The sequence below is a fragment of the Triturus cristatus genome, chromosome 5_2 (assembly GCF_964204655.1).
Source record: "Triturus cristatus chromosome 5_2, aTriCri1.1, whole genome shotgun sequence".
NCBI classification, from domain to species: Eukaryota; Metazoa; Chordata; class Amphibia; order Caudata; family Salamandridae; genus Triturus; species Triturus cristatus.
This window is the reverse complement of record NC_140588.1, coordinates 167,856,840-167,871,475: the sequence shown is the minus strand read 5'-3', so window position 1 is coordinate 167,871,475 and position 14,636 is coordinate 167,856,840. Positions and strand designations below refer to the sequence as shown.

The following is a 14,636-nucleotide window of genomic DNA, read 5'->3' as shown; positions in this document are numbered from 1 at the left end:
GCATGGTAAAGGAATTGCATGGTAATGGATGCGTGGTAATCGCATTGTGTGGTTCCGACCATATGGTAAAGACTGTTTTCCCAGTAAGGGCCCTTCTCTCCCCAGGTTGCAGCTCAAAGCAGTGTCACCTGGGTTTCTCCCTCATGTTTGCTCTTCAAGGAGTAACTCTGCTCCCCCTCTCAGGTACACCTGAAGTTTGTAGTGCTGATCCCATCACGGTCAATGGAAACACTGCTTAGAGCCTGTTCAGTCCAGCTTGGGAGCCCTGGATGGCTGATGTGCACCACTCACTGTGGCCATCCTGGATTTGCCAGCCACATGCGCTCTGAGTTTCATCTGAGCACTTTTCAGCCAGGTGGGCTTGTTGCGCCTAAATTTTCATCAACTGAGCCTCTCCCCAATCTCAGGGCTCCCAGATCAGCAAATTTATGAACATCTCCAGTTGAGTGGCTTTATTTACTAGGTTTGGTGAGGACCTGGAACACAAAGCTCTGTTCGTTTTCACCCTTTCCACGGCCTAGATATCAGTTAATAATCCTTTTTTCCATGCTCTCAGATGCAGAGACAAGGCCGAAGATATTGATAGAAATTCCAGTAACAAAACTCACTTGGGATATTTATTCAGTGTCATATGTATCACTCACCCACTCTTCTGTATGGTGAGGTGAATGGGATTGGTGAGAAGGTACATTGACGCAGACAGAGTATCCACCAGATAGACTGCTACCAAAGGTAAGTAGCTTTTTTTCTCATGGATACTTCTAAGTAGATTTTTTTCTGACGGATACTTCTAACTGCAGATTCTGCACCTCTTGAACCGTTACCCAAGCAGCATTGCCATAGTGGCGGATCTAAAGAGATGGTCAAATCGGGACGTTTGCAGCACAGATCTAGCAAAATGGCCATGCCCGCAGTCTTCAGTGGCAAAGCAATAATGCATGGGGATGGTAAGGACTGAAGCCTACACTGCAGCCTAGCAGATAATGCAAAACAAACAGTATTTGCCAAGGGTAGTATGAGTCCTGATGCCCTAAGGAGGCTCCTTCTTGGCAAAGTCATACCAGATGTTGATGCACACCACAACCCATGAGAAACAGTCCACTCCTAATTACATTGCTTTTCTTGGAACCAGCATAGCCCAGGAAAAGCTGATCATTAATCCGGTACTCACAGTCCTGGAAATGTAAAATCAGAGGGCCCTGCCAGTGTTCCAGACAGTGCAGACTCTCCATCTTTTTGGTGGGATAAAGATTTGGGTGCGCAGAAAGTGCACTGATCAATGTGAACCAGAGTGACTAGCTAATTGTAGAAGATTAACCCAAAGACCTTCTGTGCACGTATAGTATGTATTTTTAGGATTATTTTTATTAGATGGGGCTGGTAGACCGATAAAGATGCCACTAATCCACACCTAAAAAGACTATTGTGGGTTTAGCCTAATGCTATATCTGACAGATCATTACTACCAGAGCCAAGTCTACCACCTCCAATTAGCATTTATGGGCAGATGTGCTAAAATATAACTTCTCCTGCTCACATACAAGCAAATAACATTCATAAACATGGCTGCAAGTGACAATGCACGTACGTTTTTCATAGTGCAGATGACTGACAACACCATCCGACTGTAGGAAGATGTACTGCTGAAAAACATCTGCAACCAAGAACATGATGGCACCTTTCCATATCACACATGCCACTGTATCATACGTGTCTTCCACATTACACGTATCTCTCATGCCTCCGGATCACACTTATCTTCTGTATCACACATGCACAGAGCTCATTCTGAAGCAAAAACATAATGCAGCACAACCCATCCCAAAGTAAGACAATGAAGACACCAACAGTCAGACACACAAGGGGCAAGAAATAGCAGAAAAGTCCATAATTCCATGTAGATTAATTCCACCACACCGATAAAAGTCTAAACTGGCCAACTTTTTCAAACATGCTATAATGGGTGGGTAGCTTTATGTATTACACCACATATCCATATTCTGGCAATTTACAAACAACAATCTGCTTGCAATGTTTAGGGGGTCACAGCTGAATTAAAAAAATACACACACAAATGCAGACTACTTGGCCTCACAGAAGATTTATTACCCAGGAAGACACTGAAACAGGAGGCCTTACTTCTTCCTACTTGAACGTCATACAAGTTTGAAAAGCACAACCCTGATGAAGTCCCTAGTGGATGAAACACGGTGGCTGGGCTCACTGGAAAATGTTATGTATTGAAAAATCAATAAAATTGAATTGGATATTGGAAGCATTCTTGAGATTCCTGACAATTGAATCTCACTTCTTGTTCATCATTGTAATAGTTGTTAATATTAGATTGCCTGAATTTGGGCAGGAAACAAAACAAAATAATAGACGCTCCTTTTCTAATTGTTGTGATGTAAATTGCATAGTTTTGTCTTCTATGCAGTGGGGCCATGAAAAATTGAGTGTGGGATCACTGATGATAATACGATACACTTGTGCAACGGTAGGGTCTACATTGCTTTGGCTTATCTTTTGAGTGTGTACTAGTGTAGATCAATTCTTACGTTTTGCAGGTGGTGGCTACCTGCAGTCATCCAGGAACCAGGACTTACTTTAGTCATCAGACTTTGACCCAGAACAAAAAAGAGAAAAACAGAAAAGGGAGAAATGAGAAGGAAAAATAATATCAAAACAGTGGGAAAAGGCAAAAGCAATGATGAAGAAGAGACTCCAAGAGTGAGATAAGGAGATCGGAAATGTGGGGTGGAGAAAAAAAGATGCATGGTGTTGTGTCATCACTAGACAGCCAAGGTATTTGGCAAGCTTGTCATTTGGCAGTGCTTTAAGAAAGCTTTGTGTCCTAGCACATTTCTTAACAAATCAAGCACTAACTAGATATTCTAAGGCCTGGTATCACAGATTGAGCATAAACATTTACAAGATGGCGCACACTCGTTCACATTGTGTTAGCTTGTTCCTTGAGCTTTTGCTTTCTGAACTCAAGTGCAACTACTGTTTGCCTTTTTCTTTGGCACTTCCTCAAAACTGAATTCACAGCGTATAATTTACCAATAGGGTAATGTAGGATGGCTAACTTCATAAACATTTTGAACTAAAATTTCACACACTAAAATGAATTCCTGGATAGTATCCTCAGTCACATGAGATAACAAAGGCATACTGAATGAATGCTCACCAGCAAGGGGTTTAATGCATTTCCTGAGACGTTAGGAAGGTTTACTTCTGCATAGGTGTCTTACCTTTGAATGCGCCTGACCCGGCTCCTGCGTTAAAGGCCACTGTAACAATGTAGACAGCAAGGGATAGGAAAATTAGAAAAATCTTCCCTGTATCGTTCTGAGCCATTATAAGATGCTAAAACAAAAAACAAAAACATGCTGTAATTGTCATGCATTGACTGTACTTCTTTGCACTGACATCATTAACAACAGTATGATTCAAATATTTGAAAGTCTGTGAATTATAGTTTCGTGACATTGACCTACAAAAAAGCATACTGTGAGGAACAAAGTATCATCCCAAAACGTAGGTCAGGATAACAATTTTACATTAAAAAAATCTTTAGTTAGGTAGGGTATTTATTATTGTTTAGACACGTCTATAAAACAATGTAAACACAGTGACAGTAAAACTCCCACACCCTACCCTCATTACCCACCACCTACGCATGCCTCCCATGGCAAGCCACAGTAAAAGACACGTCATATGAGTATATATAGGGCTCCCGGTATTATGGTATTTATATTTTTGTCATTTCCGTCCGTATTTATCCATATTTATTTTTTGCAAATTTTACCAGTATTTATCCACATTTATTTTAAGTTTTGTGAAAAAATGAAGCTGAAATGTGTATATATTTCTGCATTTATTCAACCAATTAATGTGCACTCGTGCCACAACCCCTGACATGTTTCAATGATATATACACACAGATGGTAAAATCTGAACTTGTAAGAAAATATATACATTTTAGTATTAAGGTTGTGCACATCTACTGCAGTTTAAGGCTCTTTACTAAAATCCCTATATTTTGTTAATTCCCTTGTTTGGCAATCCGCCCAGCTATTGTCTGACAGTCATGATTGACAGCATTTAGAATCACTCAAAAACAACCCATATTTACGTTTTTATCCACATTTAAAAATAAATACAGACAGGAAAATAAATGGTTTTCTGTCTGTATTCATCGGTAAAAATCAGTAGAAACGCAAAACAGGAATCCTGAATTATATATTAACAAATTTGCTGTTTCAGTATTCCTCATCATAATGGACACAGATCCTGTCAGCTTTAAGGAATAATGTTCTCTAACAATACTTCTAGCCCACGCTAGCTTTCAAATCTTTTGCTAGTGTACAAGCTACATCAAAGACTTCCATGTTCGCGAGAATTGGCAGTGCCTCAGTGCTATGATGTACATTATATTTTAAAAACAATGGTTTTAAAATCTGACATCGTAAACTATAAAAATGCAAACAATCTAACAAGAAATGCGCATTAAAATTTAAAACACAAACCACAGTTGCATTCACTTTAAAAAAACGAAAATTCAACGCCACCTGAAATTCTTATAGCATCATGCGCAACTGAGGGCTTGGCAAAGCAGCCATATAAGGATACATTCCTTGAAACGTAACACAAATCTGGTGTCCTGGATTCTCGTCTACAGCCGCTCTCAACTCCCCCTTCCAAAGATGGGACACCTCCTTTACTCTAAATGTTTTCATCTTCAGTAGTGCCCCGGTTTCAATAGTCTAGCTCTGACCTGCGCAGCCCACTTTAGATCACTCCGTATTAGTTCGATAGCACAGAGGCGTGACACCTTCTGAACCTCTGAGGACCGAAGCTTATCCCAAAAGTGAATGGAAGCTTTGTAGGCTAAACAATTCTGCGCCACCAGATTCCCTTCCAGTCGTATCGCCGGGCACGTTGTGCCTTTGAGTAGGCCTAGCAATTTATCAGGCATTTGCCCTCACACATCTCCCAGCTTGCCTCTGTAGCTAGGGTCAGCAATTCAGCCCCATATAAGCATTGAGTTGGAACCATAGCGTTATGGGCTTTAAGTACCGGGGTCAGAGAAGGTCCTCTGTATGTGGTTTTAAATTTGACACAGCCACCATTAGTGGCAAGGGCATGAGCCTCCACCGTTTCGTTGTGCAGGGCCCAATGTTATTTGTTATTAAACATCATACCTACATATTTATAAGAAGTTTCCACCTCCACCTTATCGTTGCCTAATACCTACTTATATGGTTTCATCTTTTTCCCCAAAGGTCATTATTTTTGTTTTCTCCATATTTCCCTTTAGGTTATTAGCCACACAATACAAATTAAACCTTCCTAACTTCCTCTGTAGGCCCACTTGTGTCAAATCTAAAATGGCCAAGTCATCCGAGTAAAGGATGTCTGAGCCCACAGGGATTCTAGAAGAGAGAGACCTATTTAACTCTAATTCTACTTGACCCCAATTCTGGTGATGGAGTTCATGAAGGATTACAAGTAAGCTACAGGGAATGTTCAGGTGCCAAAGTTTCTCCCACAATATAGTGCGATCCACTAGGTCGAAAGCTGAACTAAAATCTATGAAAGCGCAAAAAAGATTCTCTGTCGTTTCCACTGCATTCTGCCCAAGAGGCAACAGACTGAAGCAATGGTCTGTCATAGAATTGCCTTGTGTGAAGCCTCCTTGATCCACAGGGACTATATTAATGGTCTCAATCCAATATTTTAGTGTCTGTAAAATCACCTTCGAATACAACTTAGATCCAACATCAAGCACATTTATCAAACTGTAATTTTTTGGGTCATCAAACTCCTTTTTTTGTGGATTGGCTTAATTTTTGCACCCTTCCAGCTCAGAGGGAATTTACCTGTCCAAGTTGAAAACACAAAAACTCTGCAGAAAACAGGCCCACCACATAGGGTTTTTGCTTTTATAACAATGGCGGATAAATTGTCCGGACTTGCTGCCCTGGTTAGTTGTTTTTTTTAAGAACTCTTTTTTTTTAACAGTTGCTTGGCACACCATTACCAGTTTCACATGGGATTGTTCTGAGAAAAACACCAGTGGACCCTCCCCGGGGGTGGGCCACCTTCCTCTCTCAGGAACCCATCTAGCCCTATAAATATCACTTATGAACCTGACCCAAACGTTCTCCGGTACCACACACCTTACCGGTTTGTTTGACTTACTTCAGCCACTCTGGACTAACTTCCAAAACGTATTCAAATCTTTGGCCTGGAGGGTGCGGATCACCAAGTCCCAATTTACCTTACAGTAAACGCGTTTCTTTCTAATAATTAGCGCTGCATATTCCTTTTTTATGGCATCAAATCTTTTTTTTAACCCCGGAGCCCTTCTGGGAGAATGATTGCATTTCTGTTTGCCATTATATCACTGGATATAGAATATATTTTATAATATACCCCATAACTACAGGTGCATTTTTAGTAGGAACTAAAGATCTTTTAACAGCAGGACCAAGAGCCCGGCTTTAATAGACATATCTGGGGGAAGGAGGGTTAGCGAGTGGAAGGTGGAAGAGGTCCTAACTGAATTTACCTTTACCTAGTTTTCAAGAAATATCTCACATTTCATTGTGTAAGCATATCCTCTTTGAATTTGAATTAGTAAACCTCATCTAAAGGTTACAGGGGACTGCAGTTCACATTTTAATGCACTTCAAGAGGTGCTCTGGAAAACCTGTTGTCAAAAGTTCAGGAATCATAGTAGTATTTAAATGAAAGTTTTTCTATTGCCTGAGGATGACTAGTGAGGTCTCAGACATATTATGCTCTAAATATAATAGTTAGTTAATCTTAGCTACTGTTTGAGGGTAGCCAGACAACAGGTCAGGACCGAAGCGGGCACTGAAGGTGTCAAAACATTAAATCCAGGTACGATAAGAGTACAGTACAGCAATTCTGTACTAGCCTCGAAGAGTTACATACACATGCATGTTATGGGGGTGTGGAGTAGGATGATTGTCCCATCACATGGAAGGTATCCCATGATTGGGTATAAAAAAGAGGTACAAAGCAGGGCAGCGCTATATTAGGGATTTATGTTCAAAGCTGGGTGATGACTGCCTAGGAGTGCTTATCTAACTTTGCCTTAAATACTTAAATCTGGCAACAGAATTCAGTCATCACTTTCAGTTGGTTGGAACCTGCCACCATCCAATTATTGAATGAGATTGTAGACAGAAGCCAAGAGAAGGTTGGGTAGAGCTGGCTTGGTTCTGCCTGCCTTGCCAGCTATGTGTGAACTGGCATGCCTTTACCATGGCCTATTCAACTGTGGGTCCATTACAGGCTCTTGTGTCCTCGTCAGTGTAAGCTGGTGTGGATGATTCAAGAACATATTGGTTTCTTGATAAAGGGTCAACAGTGGGGATTGGGAAAAGCTATTTATTGTTGAAGAAGCTGTGCGAGGCACTCAACGAGATCCGGAAATACGTTTCAATGTCTGGAAAGAGTGATTCCAATGAGGTTACTTTCAGTGGCGGCTGATAGGGAACGGGGGTGGGAGGAAGCGGGGGGTTAGAACATTTTTTAAAAAGAAAATAAATTTACCTGCGTTCGCATCACAGCCGCCGCCTCTCCTCCATTGCAGGAAGCACCCGGGCTCCCCTAAGCCAATCACAAAGCTGCAACGCATCATTGTGAATGGTTCCCCTACGCCAATCAAAATGCAGCAATGCAACATTGCAATAGGTCTGAGCGCCGTAGTTTGAAGCTCAGATGGGGACACGGAGCCTGTGCATGTTCCTCACCAGGTTGTGCATTACAGCCGGGTGAAGAAGATGCAATAAGTGCATGAACTTTGGGTTGGCCCAAGAGGGCCGGCGAAACAGTTCATGCGCACTTAGGGAGTGAAAAACACTCCTCTCCCTGGCCCCTTCTAGGGCCAGGCCCGCCCCTCCCCGCACCTAGGAACAGAAAAATAAAATGACAATAACGTTCAGTTTATAATTTTATTCCTCCTCTGCACTGCTCTCAAAGCAGTGGGGCGACGCTCTTCCGCCTTAGTGGAGGAGCCACGACTGGTTACTTTTCAGGAATTAAGAAAAAATAACCCCATTAGAATCACATTTACATCTTTTTTTTTTAATTCAGGAAAAATAACCTCGTTGGGATTACTTTTTTTTTTATTTTGTGACAATCTTATCAATGTTCAGATAAACTTTAATGAAATAAAAAAATTAAGAAACCTGATAGAAATACCTACAGCAACAATTAAAATATCTGAAGAGCAAGGATGTGGAATTCCTATAGCCCGACACCCAGGACATATTGTTTGGGGTCAAGGGCAACAAGTTTGAATGTGCAGTTTGTCCTTGAGACAAGGAGGCCCAACCCCCAGCAGAACAAACCCTTCCACTGCCAGTTTGCAGTACCCCATTAACCCTTTCGATGCGCATGACGGAGCGGTTCCGTCATGCGCACCGGTTGCGCTGTGCGGATGACGGAACCGCTCCGTCATGGCCCCGCCCGCGCACGAACCCTTCAGCACAGCGCGGTAATCCGCGCCGCGCTGAAGGGGTTAAGGATCAGGGAAGGGCACTGCCTGCAGTTAAGTTAATATTGGTGTGCATATGTTAATGCTGTTCAAACTTGTATTTATGGTTCATTAATTGAAATCCTTTATTGTTAGGGTGAGCACTCTCAGTAAATGTAAGTTCTGACTGCACTACTGACAGTGATTCCAGTATAAAAATGTGTACAAATGGTTTCAAAGTTTAGCAATATGAGGCTATGCATAATGCTCCCAGAATGCTCTCTGATCAGATGCAAATATTTGCAGAAGCTTGAAAGCAAGATTAATGATTCTTTGCTTTCAATATAAAACGTTACTAAAAAATAAAAGCAGGAAACATTTTGTTTTGCTAAACTACTGTAAAATTTCAAGTACCATTTCTTTGCAGCATCATTTAGTAAAATGTGTTGATGCATGCTAGTATTTCCCCAAAATATTCATATTAGAAAATCAGTGTAACCAGTTTCAATAAGATTTTGGGAAACATAAAAATAAACAAGCATTGGCAAAGCCAATAGGTCTGAAATGGTGGTCAGCTTTTTAGTTTTGGCAATGCGTGACTTGTTTTGGCAGGGTTTTTGCAAAACCTTATTGATGTGAGAGCTGGTGGACCCTCACCATTATAACAAACATTGGCTAAAGCAAAAATAGTTTTTGGTCTCAAAAAAGCACACACTGCCACATTAGTTACTGGCACTGAACAAAACTAATTTATGTGCCGATATACTCCTTGTGAAAGAGCAGAATGCTGTCACCCACCGTGAAGCCAGCTGATACAGGGAGAGAGGGAGAATTTTAATAAACACAAAAGGTCATGTTAACGCCAGACCAAATTAGGGGCCCAATTAATAAAGAAAGTCTCAAAAGTGCACCCTTGGAATATGTCCTTCAGGGGCGGCTGGTGAGGTTTGCGAGTGGGAGGGGCGGGCATGCAGGAAAATAGGAGATATGGATCTCATGCAGGGAAGTGAATGGATGCAAAGAAGCAAGAACAGAGCTAATGCCCTTGCTTGTACGCCTGTCTCATCCAGCCTTGCGTCTCTCTTTTTCCGTATGTCTCACTGTCCCTGCCGCTTTCTCTTTGTACCTGTTGCTAATCAGTACCTCTCTGCAGTACCTTGCACTGGTCCCGACCTCTCATTACCCCGTACCTGTGGCCGTTTACCTATCTTTTCCTGCTGAAAATCTGAGCAATATACACACTATGCACGGATTGTTCTCGTCCCGAATTTGAACTCAGCACTGAAAATGAAGTAGCCAGAGATATATTACACAGCGCCAAGAGGCCTTGCATGTGCACCAATGCCCTTCACAAATACTGCCGGACATTTAACGCTATCAGAATTGTGTGACTTATCCACAGAAATCTTGCAGCTGCTGTGCCCTCGAGAACTTTATAATATGTAATAGAAAGCCCTAGTTAAAAGCAAGTTCAGAATTCTTTCAGACCATGTCTAACTCAACAGAGGTAGCAATGTGATTTTTTTAAAAGGGGAGGCTTGGAGCATAAAAGCTTACCTTGCGTTACAGCCATCGCGCAGTTTATGTTTAGGAGACACAAACTGTACACCACACCACATTTACAGGGTTTTGTTTCTATATTCGTATGCATACAAATAAGGCCCCATCCGTCATATATATAACGATCTTCATAAAATGATTTTATCTCAAATATTATACTTACCGGATCGCCAGTCGGGTTCACAGCAAGTCCGTCCTGATCAAACACAGCCAACAGGAATACAGCACACCTGATGCCTGCATGCCGATTATGCCGGAATCAGAGCTGCGCAGCCAACTCTTCCACAGCCCACGCCCCCAGCTTCCATTATCCAACCAGGAGGCCTAAAAGTACCGTGAAGGCAATGGGTGCTCAAATTGTGGCCACCCACTACTCTCTCACTCACACACTAGCCCTGCCCCTTACCATTCGCTAATATCGCCTGGGCGACAGTATATGCGCCCTATTGAAAACCAACCATTTTCTGCTTTTTCTGGGCACTCCCTTCATGCGGACATCACTTCTAGATTGTGCATCGAGGGCGAGCAATAGTCCTCACCCAGTACATGCGCAGGAGGTCTCTGACGTGACCTCTTCCCTTCCTAAAAAAAAAAACGGAATTTGTATTCACACGAAGAAGTGAGCACTTCATTTGAATTAAATGAAGTGCTCACTGCATCGTGTTGAATACAAATTCAATTTTTTTTCTAGGAAGGGACCTGCTACATTGTGTACACATTCTCTTATCTCCTCCCCGTCGGATCCTAGTCCCGAAGCTAGTGGGGCAAAGCTCCTTTCGCCCCTTAACACCAGCTGCCACTGATGTCCTTGCATTAAGGGCAGCAATATGGCTTTCGTGAATTCACACAAATTTACAGCAGTAGGGCAAGAGATAGTACTCCTAGAAAATATTTGTGAACTGCGTTTTAGCATGCGCAAATATGCATGTGTAGATTTGCTCATGCGAAAACCTGAGTGTTTGCAAGTTTATTTTCCCTCCAACCATTTTTTCCCAACTCTGGAAGAAAGATTACTTCTGCCATTGTCAGGAGTAAATTTCCAACATTTCTCAGTATTGGAAAAGATTAGAGAAGAGTTGTTGAAAACCCTTAAAACATGCAAGTTAGTAGGTTTGCACAGACTCAGAAGGACATTCCAACCCTGGAACTATTGTTTACCACTACCTTCAGTCCCAGCATGTAGATCTGCGGAAACGTTGCAACATAAAGGGGTTGCTAGTATTCAAACACTACTATGGTATGAGCCCTGGCATAATCAGAGAGGCTATATAAGAGCTCTTATATAATGAGATTGCTGCCATAATTTGTCGCCGCACAACATGGCACCAAAGGGACAAGTGGATTTTGTTACAGGACAAGTAGATTTATGAAGCAACCTGCCCCATGGACAAGTAGATATTTTAATAAATTCCACACCCCTGTGAAGAGCCATTCCACATAAATAAAGAGGATATCATACAACACGACAGCAGACTCGTCCCATACCATCTTGATCTTTTATCAATACAAAGTTTATCTGAATAATGAAGACACACTTTTAACATGAGCTTAGGCATCATTACAACATCCATCTCAAACTTTTACGTACTGTACACTCAACCACTGGAGTTGACAAAGCACTCCTCTTAAGGCACTGGACCAATAATTCTTATCGGGAAAGGCCATACAGCCCAGAGGTGAGGTATTCTGACACTGACTCTCCAAATGCACCCCAGATGAGACATATCTCAACCTAAAGCAAAACATACATAAAGTTATCTGTCTGTACTTGGGTTGTTGTATCACTCTTGTATATGTGCTTGCTTAGGAACAAAACTCAACTGAATGCTAAGGCAACTTCTGTGGATCTTAACTAAAATGTAGTTCACTCCAAGCGTACAGAGCAAGCAAGGCTTATTCCACGAGGAACTAGTTTCCTGTGTAAAATAATAATCTAAACCAAGTATCTGCTAAGAGCTTCAGACCTAGACTCATATTTTGAGGTGAGTAAAGTAGGACAGTCAGAATTAAGCTACGTAAAAAAAACAGAAGGTCGTAGCACCTTCTGTGACAAAGGTACAACACTCCACAGTAATGCACCACACACAAAATAACATTGGAGTCTACAGACTATATCATCCTGTGGGCTGGAGATTGCAAATCCTTTGCAAACTCCATAAGCCTTCCAGTCTAGTGGCAAGGAACCCAGCAGCCAGATTAAAATGTTAAGGTGTATATAAAGGATTCTAGAATATTTCCGCTATTTTTATTCACTTCTCAGAGGCCTTAGGTTAAAGTGAGTACCAGCTTAAAGATTTGAACCCAGGTTACTGAAAACCCACCAAAAATAGCCATTATGCATAAAAGGAACAAATACTAATGTTAAAACTTCAGAGTCTGGTTATAAGGTCACCTGTGATGGAGAGGTTGATGACTAGGGCAACAGGAAATTCATGGGGACCCGACACACTTCAGAGTCATTCCAAATGTTAATGTTCTAACAGGGAAGCTACTGAAGCTAGGATTGGAAGTGGCTCCCAAACTATGCTCTCTGGGCTACCAAACTTCAGAGGCCTGTATCTTGTAAATTGCTTTTCTCAGTTTTTCTTCTTTTTAGCAGCTGGACACTAACAAAATGGCTGACAATTATCCACAAACAGCATCACCATGTAGGAGTAAAGGCACAACCCACTGATCTGCTTTTATGAATGCATGGGATGTGTACAAGAGAGTCTGGCTCAGCAGAGGCATCTGGATAGTTGCTGGAAATGCATGCAGCTGGGCCTATGCTGTGTAGGGCTTTGTATATGTAGCTGAGAAGCTAGAATTCTGCATGCTTTGTATCAGTAGCCAATGTAATTCCCTTAGGTGGACGACCTGCGTTTCTGAGCTTCTGAGGACTATGGTGTCATGCCGACTGTTTGTGTTCTTCAGGTGAGGAAGGCGCAGATCCATTTCATAAAGTGATGTTAGACCAGCATGGGCAGTTGAGGACCAGACAGGCAGCTGCGTTCTGGGTGATCTGAAGTCTTTTCATGAGTTAATTGGTGATTCCCACGTAGAGGGTGTTTGCGTAGTTAAGTCTGCTGGTGTTGAAGGCTTGGGTGATGGTTTTCTTGGTGTTATTAGGTAGCCACTTAAATATGTTTTTAGCATCCTCAGGGTGTAGAACGAGGCGGTGGCAACAGTGTCAACTGGGGCAGACATGTCCAGCCTGCTGTTGATAATGATTTAAAGGTTTCTTGCTCGTGTGCCGGGGGTAGGAGTGGGTCTGAGGTCTATAGGCCATCAGGCGAAGTACCACAGCGAGGCATCTTTTTCCGAAGATCACCAATTTGGTCTTGTCTGTGTTTAATTTGAGGCAGTTGGACTTCATCCAAGAGCCCACTTCAGTGATGCATGAGTTTAAATTGTTCCTGGTGCTGGGTGTTTTGTCCATGAGGAACAATATCAGGTGTGTGTCTTCAGAGTAGGTAAGTATGATGATGTTGTGTACCCGGATGATGTCTGCCAGTGGCATCATGTAGATGTTGAAGAGCATCGGGCTCAGCAAGGAACCTTTCTGTACTCCACAAATTAGTTTCCAGATTCTGAGAAATATGGTGTAATGTGGATTGTTTGTCCACATGTACCGGTGAGGAAGGAGCAGACCAATTTGAGGGCAGGTTCATGGATGCCAGCTTCGAGAAAACGTCTAATCAAGATGGTGTGGGAGACTGTGTCGAAGGCTGCAGAGACGTTGTGAAGGATGAGGGCTGCGTTTTTTTCCTCTGTTGGGTATCATCTGGGTATCATATGTTGCTGCGATGAGGGCTGTCTCTGTACTGTGGTTATGTCGGAAGCTTGATTGCATTTAGTACAAGGCCTGAACATACATTGTGCAAATGTTGTTGTTCATTATTCGTCCATGAGGCGACATGTCTATCACAAGAGATAAACAATTTCAACCTGGCTGAAGCCTCGACACGGAAGCATGGATACTGTTATTATAAATACACATGCATTTCGTGTTCAAATCAGAGGAGCACTCTACTGTCACTGCAAAGTCGCTGTTGTCAGAGTCTCAGCCTAGCTGATTCCTGTTAACACTTTTATCTGCTTCTGTCTATTAACCATTGAAGCGCATATATTTTATACAAGATTCACAATGGTTTAATAAATATTGAAAAACCCCTTTGTGTATTTCTTGTGTATCTTACTGAGTATGCACGAGTGACTGAGTGAAAAGGTTCTAAATCTGTTACCATGATTCCTTGGGGAGTCAGGGTTGTCATGTTCTGAGGTTGCCCAAACCATTTGTTACCTTAATAGCTTTAGGGGGTACATATGCTGGCACTGTAAACTAGCAGAACTATAGGCCCACATATCCTGAGGGAGTGCATATAATCAGTCTGGCACCATACCAACATTTATGTTGTCCAACAAACAAATAGTTCCTACTGAGAAAGTGGAAACCGTACGACACTACCTGGTGGGCACAGGTGCCACAAGGGAACAAAAGAGGATGTTCAATGTGAACAGGCTGAATCCTTACGTCTAGAGAGACTACATAGTAAATGTCATGGATATGGCAGAGGAAATT

At 42.1% G+C, this 14,636-nt stretch overlaps 1 pseudogene across 1 annotated transcript in view; it reads right to left on the bottom strand.

Moving 5' to 3' along the window:
- The window catches only part of LOC146822740 (uncharacterized), a 456,948-nt pseudogene extending 443,353 nt beyond the window's left edge, over nucleotides 1-13,595 (bottom strand). The window contains exons 1-2 of the transcript XR_014961787.1: nucleotides 13,356-13,595; nucleotides 3,255-3,369 (exon numbers count right to left, since the gene is read on the bottom strand). The product of XR_014961787.1 is annotated as an uncharacterized LOC146822740 (transcript). The remainder of the gene's footprint in view (nucleotides 1-3,254; nucleotides 3,370-13,355) is intronic.
- Nucleotides 13,596-14,636: the final 1,041 nt, after the last annotated feature.